Source organism: Linepithema humile, chromosome 6, assembly GCF_040581485.1.
Source record: "Linepithema humile isolate Giens D197 chromosome 6, Lhum_UNIL_v1.0, whole genome shotgun sequence".
Classification (NCBI taxonomy): domain Eukaryota; kingdom Metazoa; phylum Arthropoda; class Insecta; order Hymenoptera; family Formicidae; genus Linepithema; species Linepithema humile.
Window position 1 is genome coordinate 11,257,524 of NC_090133.1, and position 12,836 is coordinate 11,270,359.

The 12,836-nt window shown below is 26.0% G+C and overlaps 1 long non-coding RNA gene across 1 annotated transcript in view; it reads right to left on the reverse strand.

Moving 5' to 3' along the window:
* Positions 1-6,051: 6,051 nt before the first annotated feature.
* Positions 6,052-12,836, reverse strand: part of LOC137000897 (uncharacterized) — a 46,522-nt gene continuing 39,737 nt past the window's right edge. The window contains exons 2-3 of the long non-coding RNA XR_010891066.1: positions 8,418-8,615; positions 6,052-6,511 (exon numbers count right to left, since the gene is read on the reverse strand). This is a non-coding gene — a long non-coding RNA (uncharacterized lncRNA). The remainder of the gene's footprint in view (positions 6,512-8,417; positions 8,616-12,836) is intronic.

A 12,836-nucleotide genomic window follows, 5' to 3' on the forward strand; every position in this document is an offset into this window, starting at 1 on the left:
TCATCACATTTTTTAAAAATGAGAGTTAAAAGTTCCTGTCATGTTATGAGCCACGCAGTTAGTACTTATAATTTTTGGCAGAGGCGTTGAAACCTGAATATCAGACAACTTCGTGGCTGGTGAGACAAATTTGTAAATGGTTTGACATTGTTAGTGCACGAAAAATTACATTTGCTCTTAGTCGACACAATTTGGATAAATATAATGAAATCATTAATTTTCTTAGAGAATTTATAGATTTGATTTCACAACTCAGTTTTGGTGTTAAAGGCGATTGGAAGTCATTTCAAAAAGGAATGATTTTAACTACCCAATCATTAATAGATGTGACCGAATACTTATTAAGGGAAAAAAATTTCACTTATGTACTAGGTGGCCGATTTACACAGGATTGTCTTGAAAATCTTTTTTCCGTTCTGCGTAGTAAACATTGTATCTTAAATGCTCTTCAGTTTAAAAATAACTTAAAGTTAACAACAATATCTCAATATATCAGAAACATATCTACTAGTAACTACAATCACGATGATCGTGAGTTTTTACCTGATTTTTTGACAACCATTAAACAATTTAAAAAAAATGTATCAGACAGAATCGATGATGAACCAGTTACCGAATATGTTATAAAGACAGAAGTTACTATGGATATAATAGAATTGAATATTTCACACCATGTAGCTGGATATATTATTACCAGCATTACGAAAACACAAAAAACTTGTAATTACTGTCTCTCATGTGTCGGAAACAAAAAAGCTTCTTTCACACATTATAACAGATTAACGGCACTACGATGTTACGATAAAGAAACTTTATTTTTTGTGAATCACTTGACTTTCGAATTTTTTAGAAAAATGGAAGAAATGTTTAGAGCGTACGGAAAAACAAATTTATTTAAAAGTAACATTGACTTGAAAAGATATTTACTTGAAAAATTCGTAGCTGTGCATTACACAATACCGGATTGCCATAATTTAAAACGAAAAATTGCAAGTCGATTTGTTATTTTTAAATTGAAAACGCAAAAAAAAATTACTTTAAAAATGAAAAAAAATTATGCCAGTAAAACAATGGCCATACATTATAATGTCAATTAATAGGTAGATTGTAACAATTTGATACTCCATAAAGTATTATTGACTGATAGTTAATATAATATTGTTAAGGTATTGTTCTATTACTTTAGTGTTTATGTATTTTATATATTTCGTACATTAATCTTCTGTTTGCCTTATTTAATACATTTATCTCTTGTACCTGTATTTCAAACATTTATATTTATGTTGTATCTCAAAGACTGAAAACTGTTCTTTATTTATATATTATGAGAGATTATTTTATTTTATTGAGAATGATAACTATTGTTTATTTATTTTGTGTTTGAGAATGATAACTGTTCTTTATTCATTTTATGTCTAACAATAAAATGTTTTATTGATATTAAGTGTAATGTTTTGTTTTTTGATAATTTACTATATTTTTTGCATTAACTTGCAATTTTTTGTTTTAATCTTTCAGAAGAAAAACTTGATCATGAATACAGTACCAGGACTACTATTTTCTTGGGAACATATTACCAAATATTGCAAAAAATAATTCTACGTACGTTAGCAGTACTGAAAACTAAAATTTATTTCACATTTAAAAATGCTGAAAAATTGTTATTTCTTATTTATATACATTAATCAATTACTTTTCAAAATTAAGCAATTAAATCACACTTGTATATTATATTGTAGACACTCAGGGAAGAAGGATATTTTATTATAAAATAAAATATTGCAATACACCGAATATCGAAAACTGTGAATATTACTTCACAGACTGTTTACTGTATCTATACTTACTATAGCACAAAAATTCATAAATGATAAGGTCTGGCCAAGTTCCAAAAAAGACACTCCAATATGTTTATATTTTAATAATTATCTAAATTTTTAATATATCACCAACATGAAAAGTAACTGATATATTATTCAAGGTGCAAATTCAAAATAAACATATATAAAATATACATAAAATGTATAAATAAAACTGATCAAAATTTGATTTAAAAAAATTTAATTAAAATAACAAAATCCTATCTGAAAAAGTGCATGACATCGATTCTCGCATATCTCGAAAGTATTGTTGCCTCTTTTCCGCGATGCCGATTGGCTCTCTTTTTATACTGATTTCACGTATCTGCGTAACTGTTATTGCACTTATTTTGACAGTTTAACAGTTTGACTCGGGAAGTACGGTTATTTTATCGTTTAGATAGTTTAACTTTTAAGTGTTTGTTGTACATCAAGAAATACAAAGAGATACAAAGCACATCATAAAAATTAAGTGTTTAATTAGTATGCAGTATGAAGATTTCTTTGATTGCAATAATATCAAGATATGAAAAAACCAGCTTTTGTAACATATAGAAATATTTATGGGTTATAAAGAAAAATAAGTACATTATTATATATCCGTGATTGATTAATACATATTAATTAATTGATTAATATATTACAATTAATTGATTGATTAATACGTATATTAATACATTTTGTATTCCATCAGGATAGAAGACGAGAAGAGAAAAAGGAAAGAGAGAGAGAGAGAGAGAGAGAGAGTGAGTATAAGTGAAAAAGAGAGGGAAAGAGAGAGAAAAGTAAGAGAGCGTGAAGAAAATGAAGAAGGAATATTAAGAAAGAACCAGACCCTTAAATATATGATCTGACTATGAATACCGGCCTAATTTATTTATGCAACTACAACGTTGGCTTGTGTAGCGTTATTTTATGAATGTTATTTGATGTATATTCTATTGGATGTTTTGAATAATATATTAGAGACATCTTTATTTTTTTTATCTTTTTTTTTTTTTTTTTTTTAATTCTTAAATAAAATTTTTTAATATTATGTAAATTGTCAATTCAAATTAAATATTAGATAATACTTTTTTAGTATGATGATAAACTGCATTTGCAAACAAAGTATTTTATTAATTTGTTAGAAAATATCTGAATTGTATGTCTGTTGAGCTTTTACAATAAACAAATTATTATGATAAAAAAATTAATAAACAATTCTACATATACGAAAAAAATTGGCAAAAGTTTGTAGTTTCGTATTATTATCAGAATGAAAACCACGTCGATCATGTTCTCTCTCGCGTAATATCTTACCACCAATTTACTATATAACTATATAACTATTTCTACAATAGAATCGTAATTAAGTTGTAAGTCATAAGAAATTGACCAATAATTTAAATTAATTGTAATATATTAATCAATCACGGATATATAATAATGTACTTATCTTTCTTTATATAACCCATTTCTATATGTCACAAAAGCTGGTTTTTTCATATCTTGATATTATTGCAATCAAAGAAATCTTCATACTGCATACTAATTAAGCACTTAATTTTTATGATGTGCTTTGTTTTTGTTATTTCTTGATGTACAACAACACATTAAAATAAATAAAAGAAAAATTTAATATTCTTACTTTTTCCAAACTTTAATTTATCTTACTCATGTTGATTCTCAAACTCTCCCACGAATTTTTATTAAGTTTTTAAAGACACCGTTAGATCTAATGTACAACGTTTATAAAATTTAAAAATTAAATTTAAAGAAGAAAAAGAAGAGAGAGAGAGAGAGAGAGAGAGAGAGAAATAGGAAGATTTTATGATAACCTACTTATATATAATTTATATATATATTATATATTATTATATATATTTACATTTATTTTAATTTGAGCAAAATATTGATTTTTATTTTATTTAAATAATAAATGTATTATAAAAAGAATAAGATATATATATATATATATATATATATATATATAATACGGGTAAAATATAACATACTAATTTATCCAAATAATAAGTGTATATATATTTAATTAAATTATTCATTAAATTTATTTTTAATATAAAATTGTTTAAAATATAGAGTTTTTCTGTCCAAAAATATTTTATTATACATATATAGAAATTGATCTAAACTCAAATTATATTTATTTTCAAAAATTTTTTAAATATGTTTATATATATTAGATATTAGAAAGATAATTAAATTTGAAGATATTAATTAAATGTTTTACTTAATTTATTAATAAGGTAATAACATACACCAATAATTATTTAAAACATTACAAATATATTAATAATTAAATATTAATAATTATTAATTAAATTAAGAAGAATTAAATTAAGAAGAATTAAATTAAAGAATTGAATTAAACACTTCATATTACATATTTTTCTTCACTTTATTGTGAAATTTTCTTTGCTTCAATGTTTGCTTGAGCCTGTAAGAAAATAATTTATTGTATATTATTACATTTTTATATATCGTTATCCTTATCATATATATAATTACATTACATATAATATATAGTATATACATATATAGGGTGAACAATTTCAAACGTAACGAGCCCAATATTTTGGACAATATGAAAGATAGGGGAAAATGTTTTAAGTGAAAATTGTATGGTCCGAAGGGACGCAAGTATTGATAAAATTACTTTTCAAAAAAAATCAATTTTTTAAGGTCATATGAAGGTCATCGCCATTTTTTAAACGGAACTACCTTAATTATTTTAGGAAAATGGATCCCTTATAATATTCTACAAAGTTAATAATCCTTATAACTAAAAAATATCTTTATAACATTGTAGTAATTTCTACAAGTTATAAGGATAACATGACCAAAAATTGTATCATTTACGAGATATTTGTTAATTAATTAAGTTTGATGTATTTTGACATAAAATATACAATATTTCGTAAAATAATTTACTTTTTGATAATCTTGCCCTAATACTTTTATGCACAGAATAATGAGACGAATCATTTGGTTGGTGTATAGAAAGCGCATGTTTCGCGTTATGAATGCGTTTTATATATTATAACAAAAAGTACATTGTAAGTTATACATTTTTTGTTAAAACCATACGTTTTCTCTATATCAATTGATTCGTCTTATTATTCTGTGCATAAAAGTATTAGGGTAAGATTATCGAAAAGTAAATATTTTACGAGATATTTTATATTTTATGTCAAATTTATATAATTGTTAATTAAATATCTCGTAAAAGATACAATTTTTGGTCATGTTACCCTTAAAACTTTGTATACAGAATGTTACAAGAAATCTTTACATAAAACAATTATGGTAGTAGTTCTATTTAAAACAATGGCGATGATTTTTATGTGACCTTAACAATGTAACCCAAGGTCAAATCAATAGTATCTTTAATGTTTAGACAAAAGTTGTATGGTTATGAGGAGGATATAATGAAATTTATTCAATTGTAGATGGCGCCATTTTCTAGATATCTTTGATCAGACCATTTTTTAAAACGGAACTACCCTAATTTTTCTATCTAAGTAGATTTCTTATAACATTCTGCATAAAAAATTATAACATAACCAAAAATTGCATTGTTTACGAAATATTTAATATCTAAATCTGACATATTTTGACATAAAATATAAGATACCTCGTAAAATATTTATTTTTCGATAATCTTACCCTAATACTTTTATGTACAGAATAATGAGACAAATCAACTGGTGCAAAGAAAATGCATGGTTGTTTTATAACAAAAAGAACATTGCAAATTGCATTTTTTTTAAAAGCAATTATGTGTTTTCTTTGCACCAATTGATTCGCCTCATTATTCTGTGCATAAAAGTATTAGGGTAAGATTATCGAAAAATAAATATTTTGCGAAGTATCTTAAATTTTATGTTAAATAAAATATGTCAGATTTAAATATTAAATATCTCGTAAATGATGCAATTTTTGGCCATATACCCTTATAATTTTTTATGCAGAATGCTACAAGAAATCTACTTACATAAAAAAATTAGGGTAGTTCCATTTAAAAAAATGGTTTTATTAAAGATATCTAGAAAATGGCGCCACCTACAATTGAATAGATTTTATTATATCACATCCCCCTCGTAATTATACAACTTTTGTCTGAACATTTTTCTTATAAACCCATTAATTTTGCAATAAATCACTACAAGCCACGTTAAATCATACATACTGTATATTATACAGTTATATATTCTTATAATGTTCTTAATAATATTATATTATTGCATTGTAATTGCAGTGTTCTGTTCCAGACAGCACAAAATATTCGGAGAATATTCTAACAAGATTCTTTCATAAGTTGTAAGAATATTTGGAAAGAATATTCTATGTAATACTAAGAATGTTTTGGATGTTATTTGAATATTATTTGTTAAGTTCTTAGAATATTCCAATCAAGAATATTCTGAAGACTTAACAAATAAATATTATCATTATCATTATCATTATCATTATTATTATTATTATTGTTATATATTATTATATTGACATTTTATTTACTTGTGATAAATTGTCGTTTTCATGTTTCCTTTTTGTTGGGACTTTTACTCCTTTTAATAAATTCGGAAGAGTCATGTGCCCATCTATCTTCTGTATATCATTTACTGAATTTATTGTAAAGTATGCCGGTTCTATTGTAAAATTTATGTAAAAATATATTATTATATAAAATTATTAGCACCTTAACATAGATTAATATACATATATATATATATATATATATACCCAGACAGCACAAAATATTCGGAGAATATTCTAACAAGATTCTTCTATAAGTTCTAAGAATATTTGGAAAGAATATTCTATGTAATACTAAGAATGTTTTGGATGTTATTGGAATATTATTTGTTCTCAATTCATTAAGTTCTCAAAATATTCAATCAAGAATATTCTGTTTCATATAAAAAAAAGTTTCATATAAAAGTTGTTTGGTTTGAAGGGAAGAAAAAGATGGGAATATTAGTTTGACCTTGAGTAGAGGCGCCTCGAAGATTTGAAGGTCATCACAATTTTTTTAAATGGAATTATCCTTATTTTTTTATGCAAAAATGGATTCTTTGTAATTCTGCATAAAAAGTTATAAGGGTTACATGGCCAAAAATTGCATCGTTTACGAGATATTTAATATCTAAGTGACATATTTTTATATAAAATATAAAATATTGTAAAATATTTATTTTTCGATACTCTTACCCTAATATTTTTATGCACAGAATAATGAGGCAAATCAATTGGTGCAAAAAATCCATGGTTTATAACAAACAGTATACATTGCAAGGTTGCACATTTTTGTTAAAAATAATCATGCGTTTTCTTTGCATCAGTTGATTCACCTCATTATTCTGTGCATAAAAGTATTAGAGTAAGATTATTGAAAAATAAATATTTTACGAGTTATTTTATATTTTATATAAAATAAGTCACTTTTTTAGATATTAAATATCTCGTAAACGATATAATTTTTGACCATGTGACCCTTATAACTTTTTATGCAGAATATTACAAGAAATCCATTTGTATAAAAAAATTAGTTCCATTTAAAAAAATAATGATGACCTTTAAATCTCCGAGGCGCCTTTGCTCAAGGTCAAACTAATATTTCTATCTTTTTCTTCCCTTCAAACCAAACAACTTTTACATGAAGCATTTATTTCTATCTCGAAAATTGTGGATGTTATTTAAGGTGTGCGAGTTGCGTGTATCACCCTGTATATATATACATATATATATATATATATATATATATATATATATATATATATATATAACTTTTAGAACTCGGGCATATATAGAAAAACTTAAGCAATAAAACAAAAACAAAATTTAATATAATGAAGATAATTTAATAAGAAAAAGAAAAGACAATAAGATAAAGAGATAAGATATTAAAAATTATTTAATAAAGTTTAAAGATTGAAATTTGGCTAATCAAAATAAAAGGAGTTATAATTTCTTTGTCCTGATTAGTCAAATTTTAATCTTCAGCCTTCAATCTTTATCTTCAATGCATAGTAATATATAATCTTATTTAAAAAAAATTAATAACTTTCATATGACTTCTACGTCCATTTACAGGAAAAAACTAATAACATAAGAATGCTCCTCCGCTAGAAATCATTCAACTCTATTTGAATCATTTTTCGCTACGCATAATAATAATGACGTAAACTGAGTAGTATTTGGTGTAAACCACCCTGTATATTATATATTATACATAGAAACACATTAATTTATATAAATAATCAATGGCAAATAATAGTTGCACGCGGATGGATTTGCGAATGTTAAGAAATTTAATTTATGTGTACTAAGCACAATACTCTTAATGGAAATGTATCTCAAAAATAAGATCAATTAATTTTAATACTTGGTAAAACACCAAGAAATATTGTGCTTAGTGAACATAAATTAAATTAAATTTCTTAACATTCGCAAATCCATCCGTGCGTGGTTCTTATTTGGCATTGATTATTTATATTTGTATTTAATACAGAGAACCTTAAATCTTTATACATTAATTTATATAACATTATATACCTGTATTGCTCATCATTCCTGTTACTTTAATTTTGTCTCCATTTTTAATATCTAACTCATAGAATTTGTCCTCGTCGAAATTTACTACGTGTACTTCAATTTTATATATCCCATCAGTTATCGCTCCACAACCAATAAGCTTATTTAGCTTATTGTTATGAATGCTTTTTATATTAGTTCTTACAAATCCTTCAGTTACTGTAAAAATTATATATAATATATAAATAATATTTTATAATAAAAAAACAGGTATAACAGTATGTGTGATTTAACGTAGACTATAGTGATTTATTGTGAAATTAATGGGTTTAGAAGAAAAATGTTCAGATAAAAATTGTATGGTTACAAGGGGGACGTGTGATATAATGAAATTCATTCAATTGTGTGTATACATACATAATTATACATGTGTATACATACACACATAGTGTATACATACATAATTATGAGACATATGATTCATGGACCTTGTGGTGATTGGTGTTTGGTAAATAAAAAATGCTCAAAAAATTATCCTAAACCATATATTGAGGAGACTAGAATGGATAACGATGCTTATCCTTATTATCGTCGACGAGATAATGGCAGGAGTTTTGAACGACCTGGAGGATATATAGTTGATAATCGTTATGTAGTTCCATATTGTCCTATTTTATCAATTATTTTTAATAGTCACATAAATGTAGAAGTAGTTTCAAGTATTAAATCGGTTAAATATTTATATAAATATATTTATAAGGGACATGATGTTGCTGCTATAACAATTGAGCCAATAACAGAAAATATAATTATTGATCATGATGAGATACACAATTTTATAGAAACTCGATATGTTGGATCTGTAGAAGCCAGTTGGCGTATTCTTGAAAAAAAATTACAAGATAAAAGTCATACAATAGTACGTTTACCAGTCCATCTTCCTAATAAACAAAATATTATAATTGAAAATGAAGATATTGAAGGAGCAATGACTAATGTTTTAAATCAAGTTACAATGTTAATTGATTATTTTTCTTTAAATTCTCGCGACGAAAAAGCAAGACAATATTTATATATAGAAATTCCACGTTACTATACCTTTAAAAAAGAAAAAATTAATGGAAGAAATATATCGCGTTGGGTCAAACGCAAAAGTCATTATAATTGTATAGGACGAATGTATTCTGTTAGTCCAACACAAACAGAATTATTTCATTTACGTCTATTATTACTTACCGTAAAAGGAGCTACGAGTTTTGATGATATAAGAACTGTAAATGGAGAAGTATGTCAATCATTTTCAACAGCATGTTTAGCTTTAGGTTTGATTGAAGATGATGATGAATGGAAACGAGCTATGACTGAAGCTGTTGAATGGATGATGCCCCGACAACTTCGAAAATTATTTGTACGTATATTATTACATTGTCAACCATTGCATCCTGAAGAACTTTGGGAAAATTTCAAAGTAGCAATGTCTGAAGATTATGTTCAACATTTTGGTATAATAGAAGGACAAAAAAAAGCTTATACACAAATTGGCGTTATGCTTTCTGGTGAAGGTAAAAGTTTTGCTGATTTTCCACAAATGGAACAATTAATAGAAAATTATGAACTAGAAGATTATGTAACACTGGAAGAAGCTATGGAAGTTGGTACCAAACAATATCAACAATTAAATAACAAGCAGAAAGAAATAGTAGATCTTGTATTAAATAGATTAGATAATAATAACGATAATAATTGTTTTTATATCGATGGTCCAGGTGGTTCAGGTAAAACTTTCACATATACAACTATTTATTATTTAGCTAAAATTCATAATAAACGAGTATGTACAATGGCATTTACAGGCATTGCAGCAACATTATTGCCGTTAGGAAAAACGGTTCATAAAACATTTGGATTGCCAATACCATTATTCGCTGATTCATCATCTAGCATTAAAATCCAATCAAAGGAAGCTCAATATTTAAAAAAAACAGATGTTTTTATTTGGGATGAAGCGCCAATGGCACCACGATATGCTTTAGAGATTATGGATCGAACATTACGTGACATCATGAATAATAATTTACCTTTTGGTGGAAAAATTATTGTGTTAGGTGGTGATTTTAGACAACTTCTCCCTATTAAAATACATGGTACTCGAAGTGAAATCGTGAATCTTTCGATCAAGTTTAGTTCTACTTGGAAACATTTTACAAGTTTCTCTTTAATAGAAAATATGCGAGTTCTTCCAGAAGAAACTGAATTTGCACAATTTTTATTAAATATGGGAGATGGTATATTAAATGATTCTAATGATAATATACAACTTCCAGATTATTGTGTTACAAACATTAATGCCGATATTGTAGAAGATATATATGGTGATTTAATACGCAATAAAGAATTTAATAAAATGACGAAATGTGCAATACTTTCTGCAAGAAATGTCGATGTTGATGAAATTAATAAAAGAGTTGTTGAATTATTAGATACGTTTGAAGAACGAATTTATACAAGTATAGATAGTACTGAAAATTGTGATAATGGCGATTTTAGTGAAATTTTATTACCAGAATATTTAAATACTTTATCTCCGTCATGTCTTCCTCCTTATGAATTGCGTTTAAAACCGAATTGTATCATTATGTTGATTAGAAATCTTAGTATTAATGAAGGTCTTTGCAATGGCACTAGATTAATGATTATAGAACTTGCTGATCATTTATTGAAATGTAAAATTTTAACAGGCGATAAAGTAGGAGATATTGTTTTTTTGAATCGTATAACGCTATATTGCGAAAATATATATCCTTTTACTTTTAAAAGAAGACAGTTTCCAATAAAATTAGCTTTTGCTATGACAATTAACAAATCACAGGGACAGACATTTGACAAAGTAGGAATAGATCTTCGCAAAGATGTTTTTAATCATGGGCAACTTTATGTTGCCTTTTCACGAGTACGTTCTTGGCAAGCATTGAAAGTTAATCTTGGTAATCAACGCGAAAATAAACAAGTTAAAAATTATGTATATAAAGAAATATATGTTTGATCTCTCTTTTCCTGTAAATTTTTAAAAAAAGATTATACAGAATATCCCATTTTAATTGTCGCAGGCAAAATATCTCGAAAAATATGCAAGATACGAAAAAATGTTTTAAACAACAGTTATAGGGTTTGAAGGGAGACAGATAATGCTGATATTCATTGGATCTTTCAGTGATCTTGAAAACTTCTATTAAGTTAACTCTAAAATTTTAAATGAAACACTCTATTTTTGATTCCAGAATCTAATAACTGGTGTCAAGAGCTTTCCGAAACACTATAATAAAACATTTTTTTATGGAGTATTTTTCAAGTTATCATTATCCCTTATTTAACATATTTTGATATAAAATATAAAATATCTCGTAAAATATTTATTTTTCGATAATCTTACCCTAATACTTTTATGCACAGAATAATAAAACGAATTAATTGATGTAAAGCAAATGCTTGGTTGTCTTTAACACAAAATGTGTAATTTATAATGTACTTTTTGTTAAAAGTAACCATGTATTATCTTCATGATAACTTGAAAAATACTCAATGAAAAAATATTTTATTATAGTAATTTGGAAAGTTCTTGACACCAGCTATTAGATTAAAAATTGAGTATTTGACCAATCAGAAAGAAGCAAACAAATATTGCTTCTTATTGATTGACTAAATTCTCAATCTTTAATCTCAATCTTCAATGCGTCGTCTGTAGCGGATTTTAGTTGACTGCGATGATGTGTCTTGTTTTTGTTACCCGAGCAACATAACAACAATTGCATCATCCTTAAGAGAGTCCTCGAACCACGTCATTGTTCTTTGCATATTATTCGTGTTATTAATACATATTAATTAATTGATTAATATATTACAATTAATTTAAATTATTGGTCAATTTCTTATAACTTGCAACTTAATTACGATTCTATTGTAGACCAGGTATTATAATGAAAAGCTCAATGGCGCGCGCGAAGCGCGCGCTTATAATGTTCTAGTATTTATTAAAAAATACAAAAAAACTTGGCGCTGCCACACCAAACAACATGTTAACTTACATAATGTCAATTAATTACATGATCTCAATTAATCATTCTAATTATTACTCATTTTTATTGTTTCATAATACTTTGAGGTGTAAAGAGGGTTGGAGGGGCGGAGTGGCCCCTCGACGGGGGTGAAGGGGGATGTTGCGAAGAATTGCGCTGGGGGGAGGGGAGGCGATTAAAGGGGAGGGGCGAAGCCCGTTAGCAGCGCCAAGTTTTTTTGTATTTTTTAATGAATATTTTGTTATTTTAATTAAATTTTTTTAAATCAAATTTTGATCAGTTTTATTTATACATTTTATGTATATTTTATATATGTTTATTTTAAATTTGCACCTTGAATAATATATCAGTTACTTTTCATGTTGGT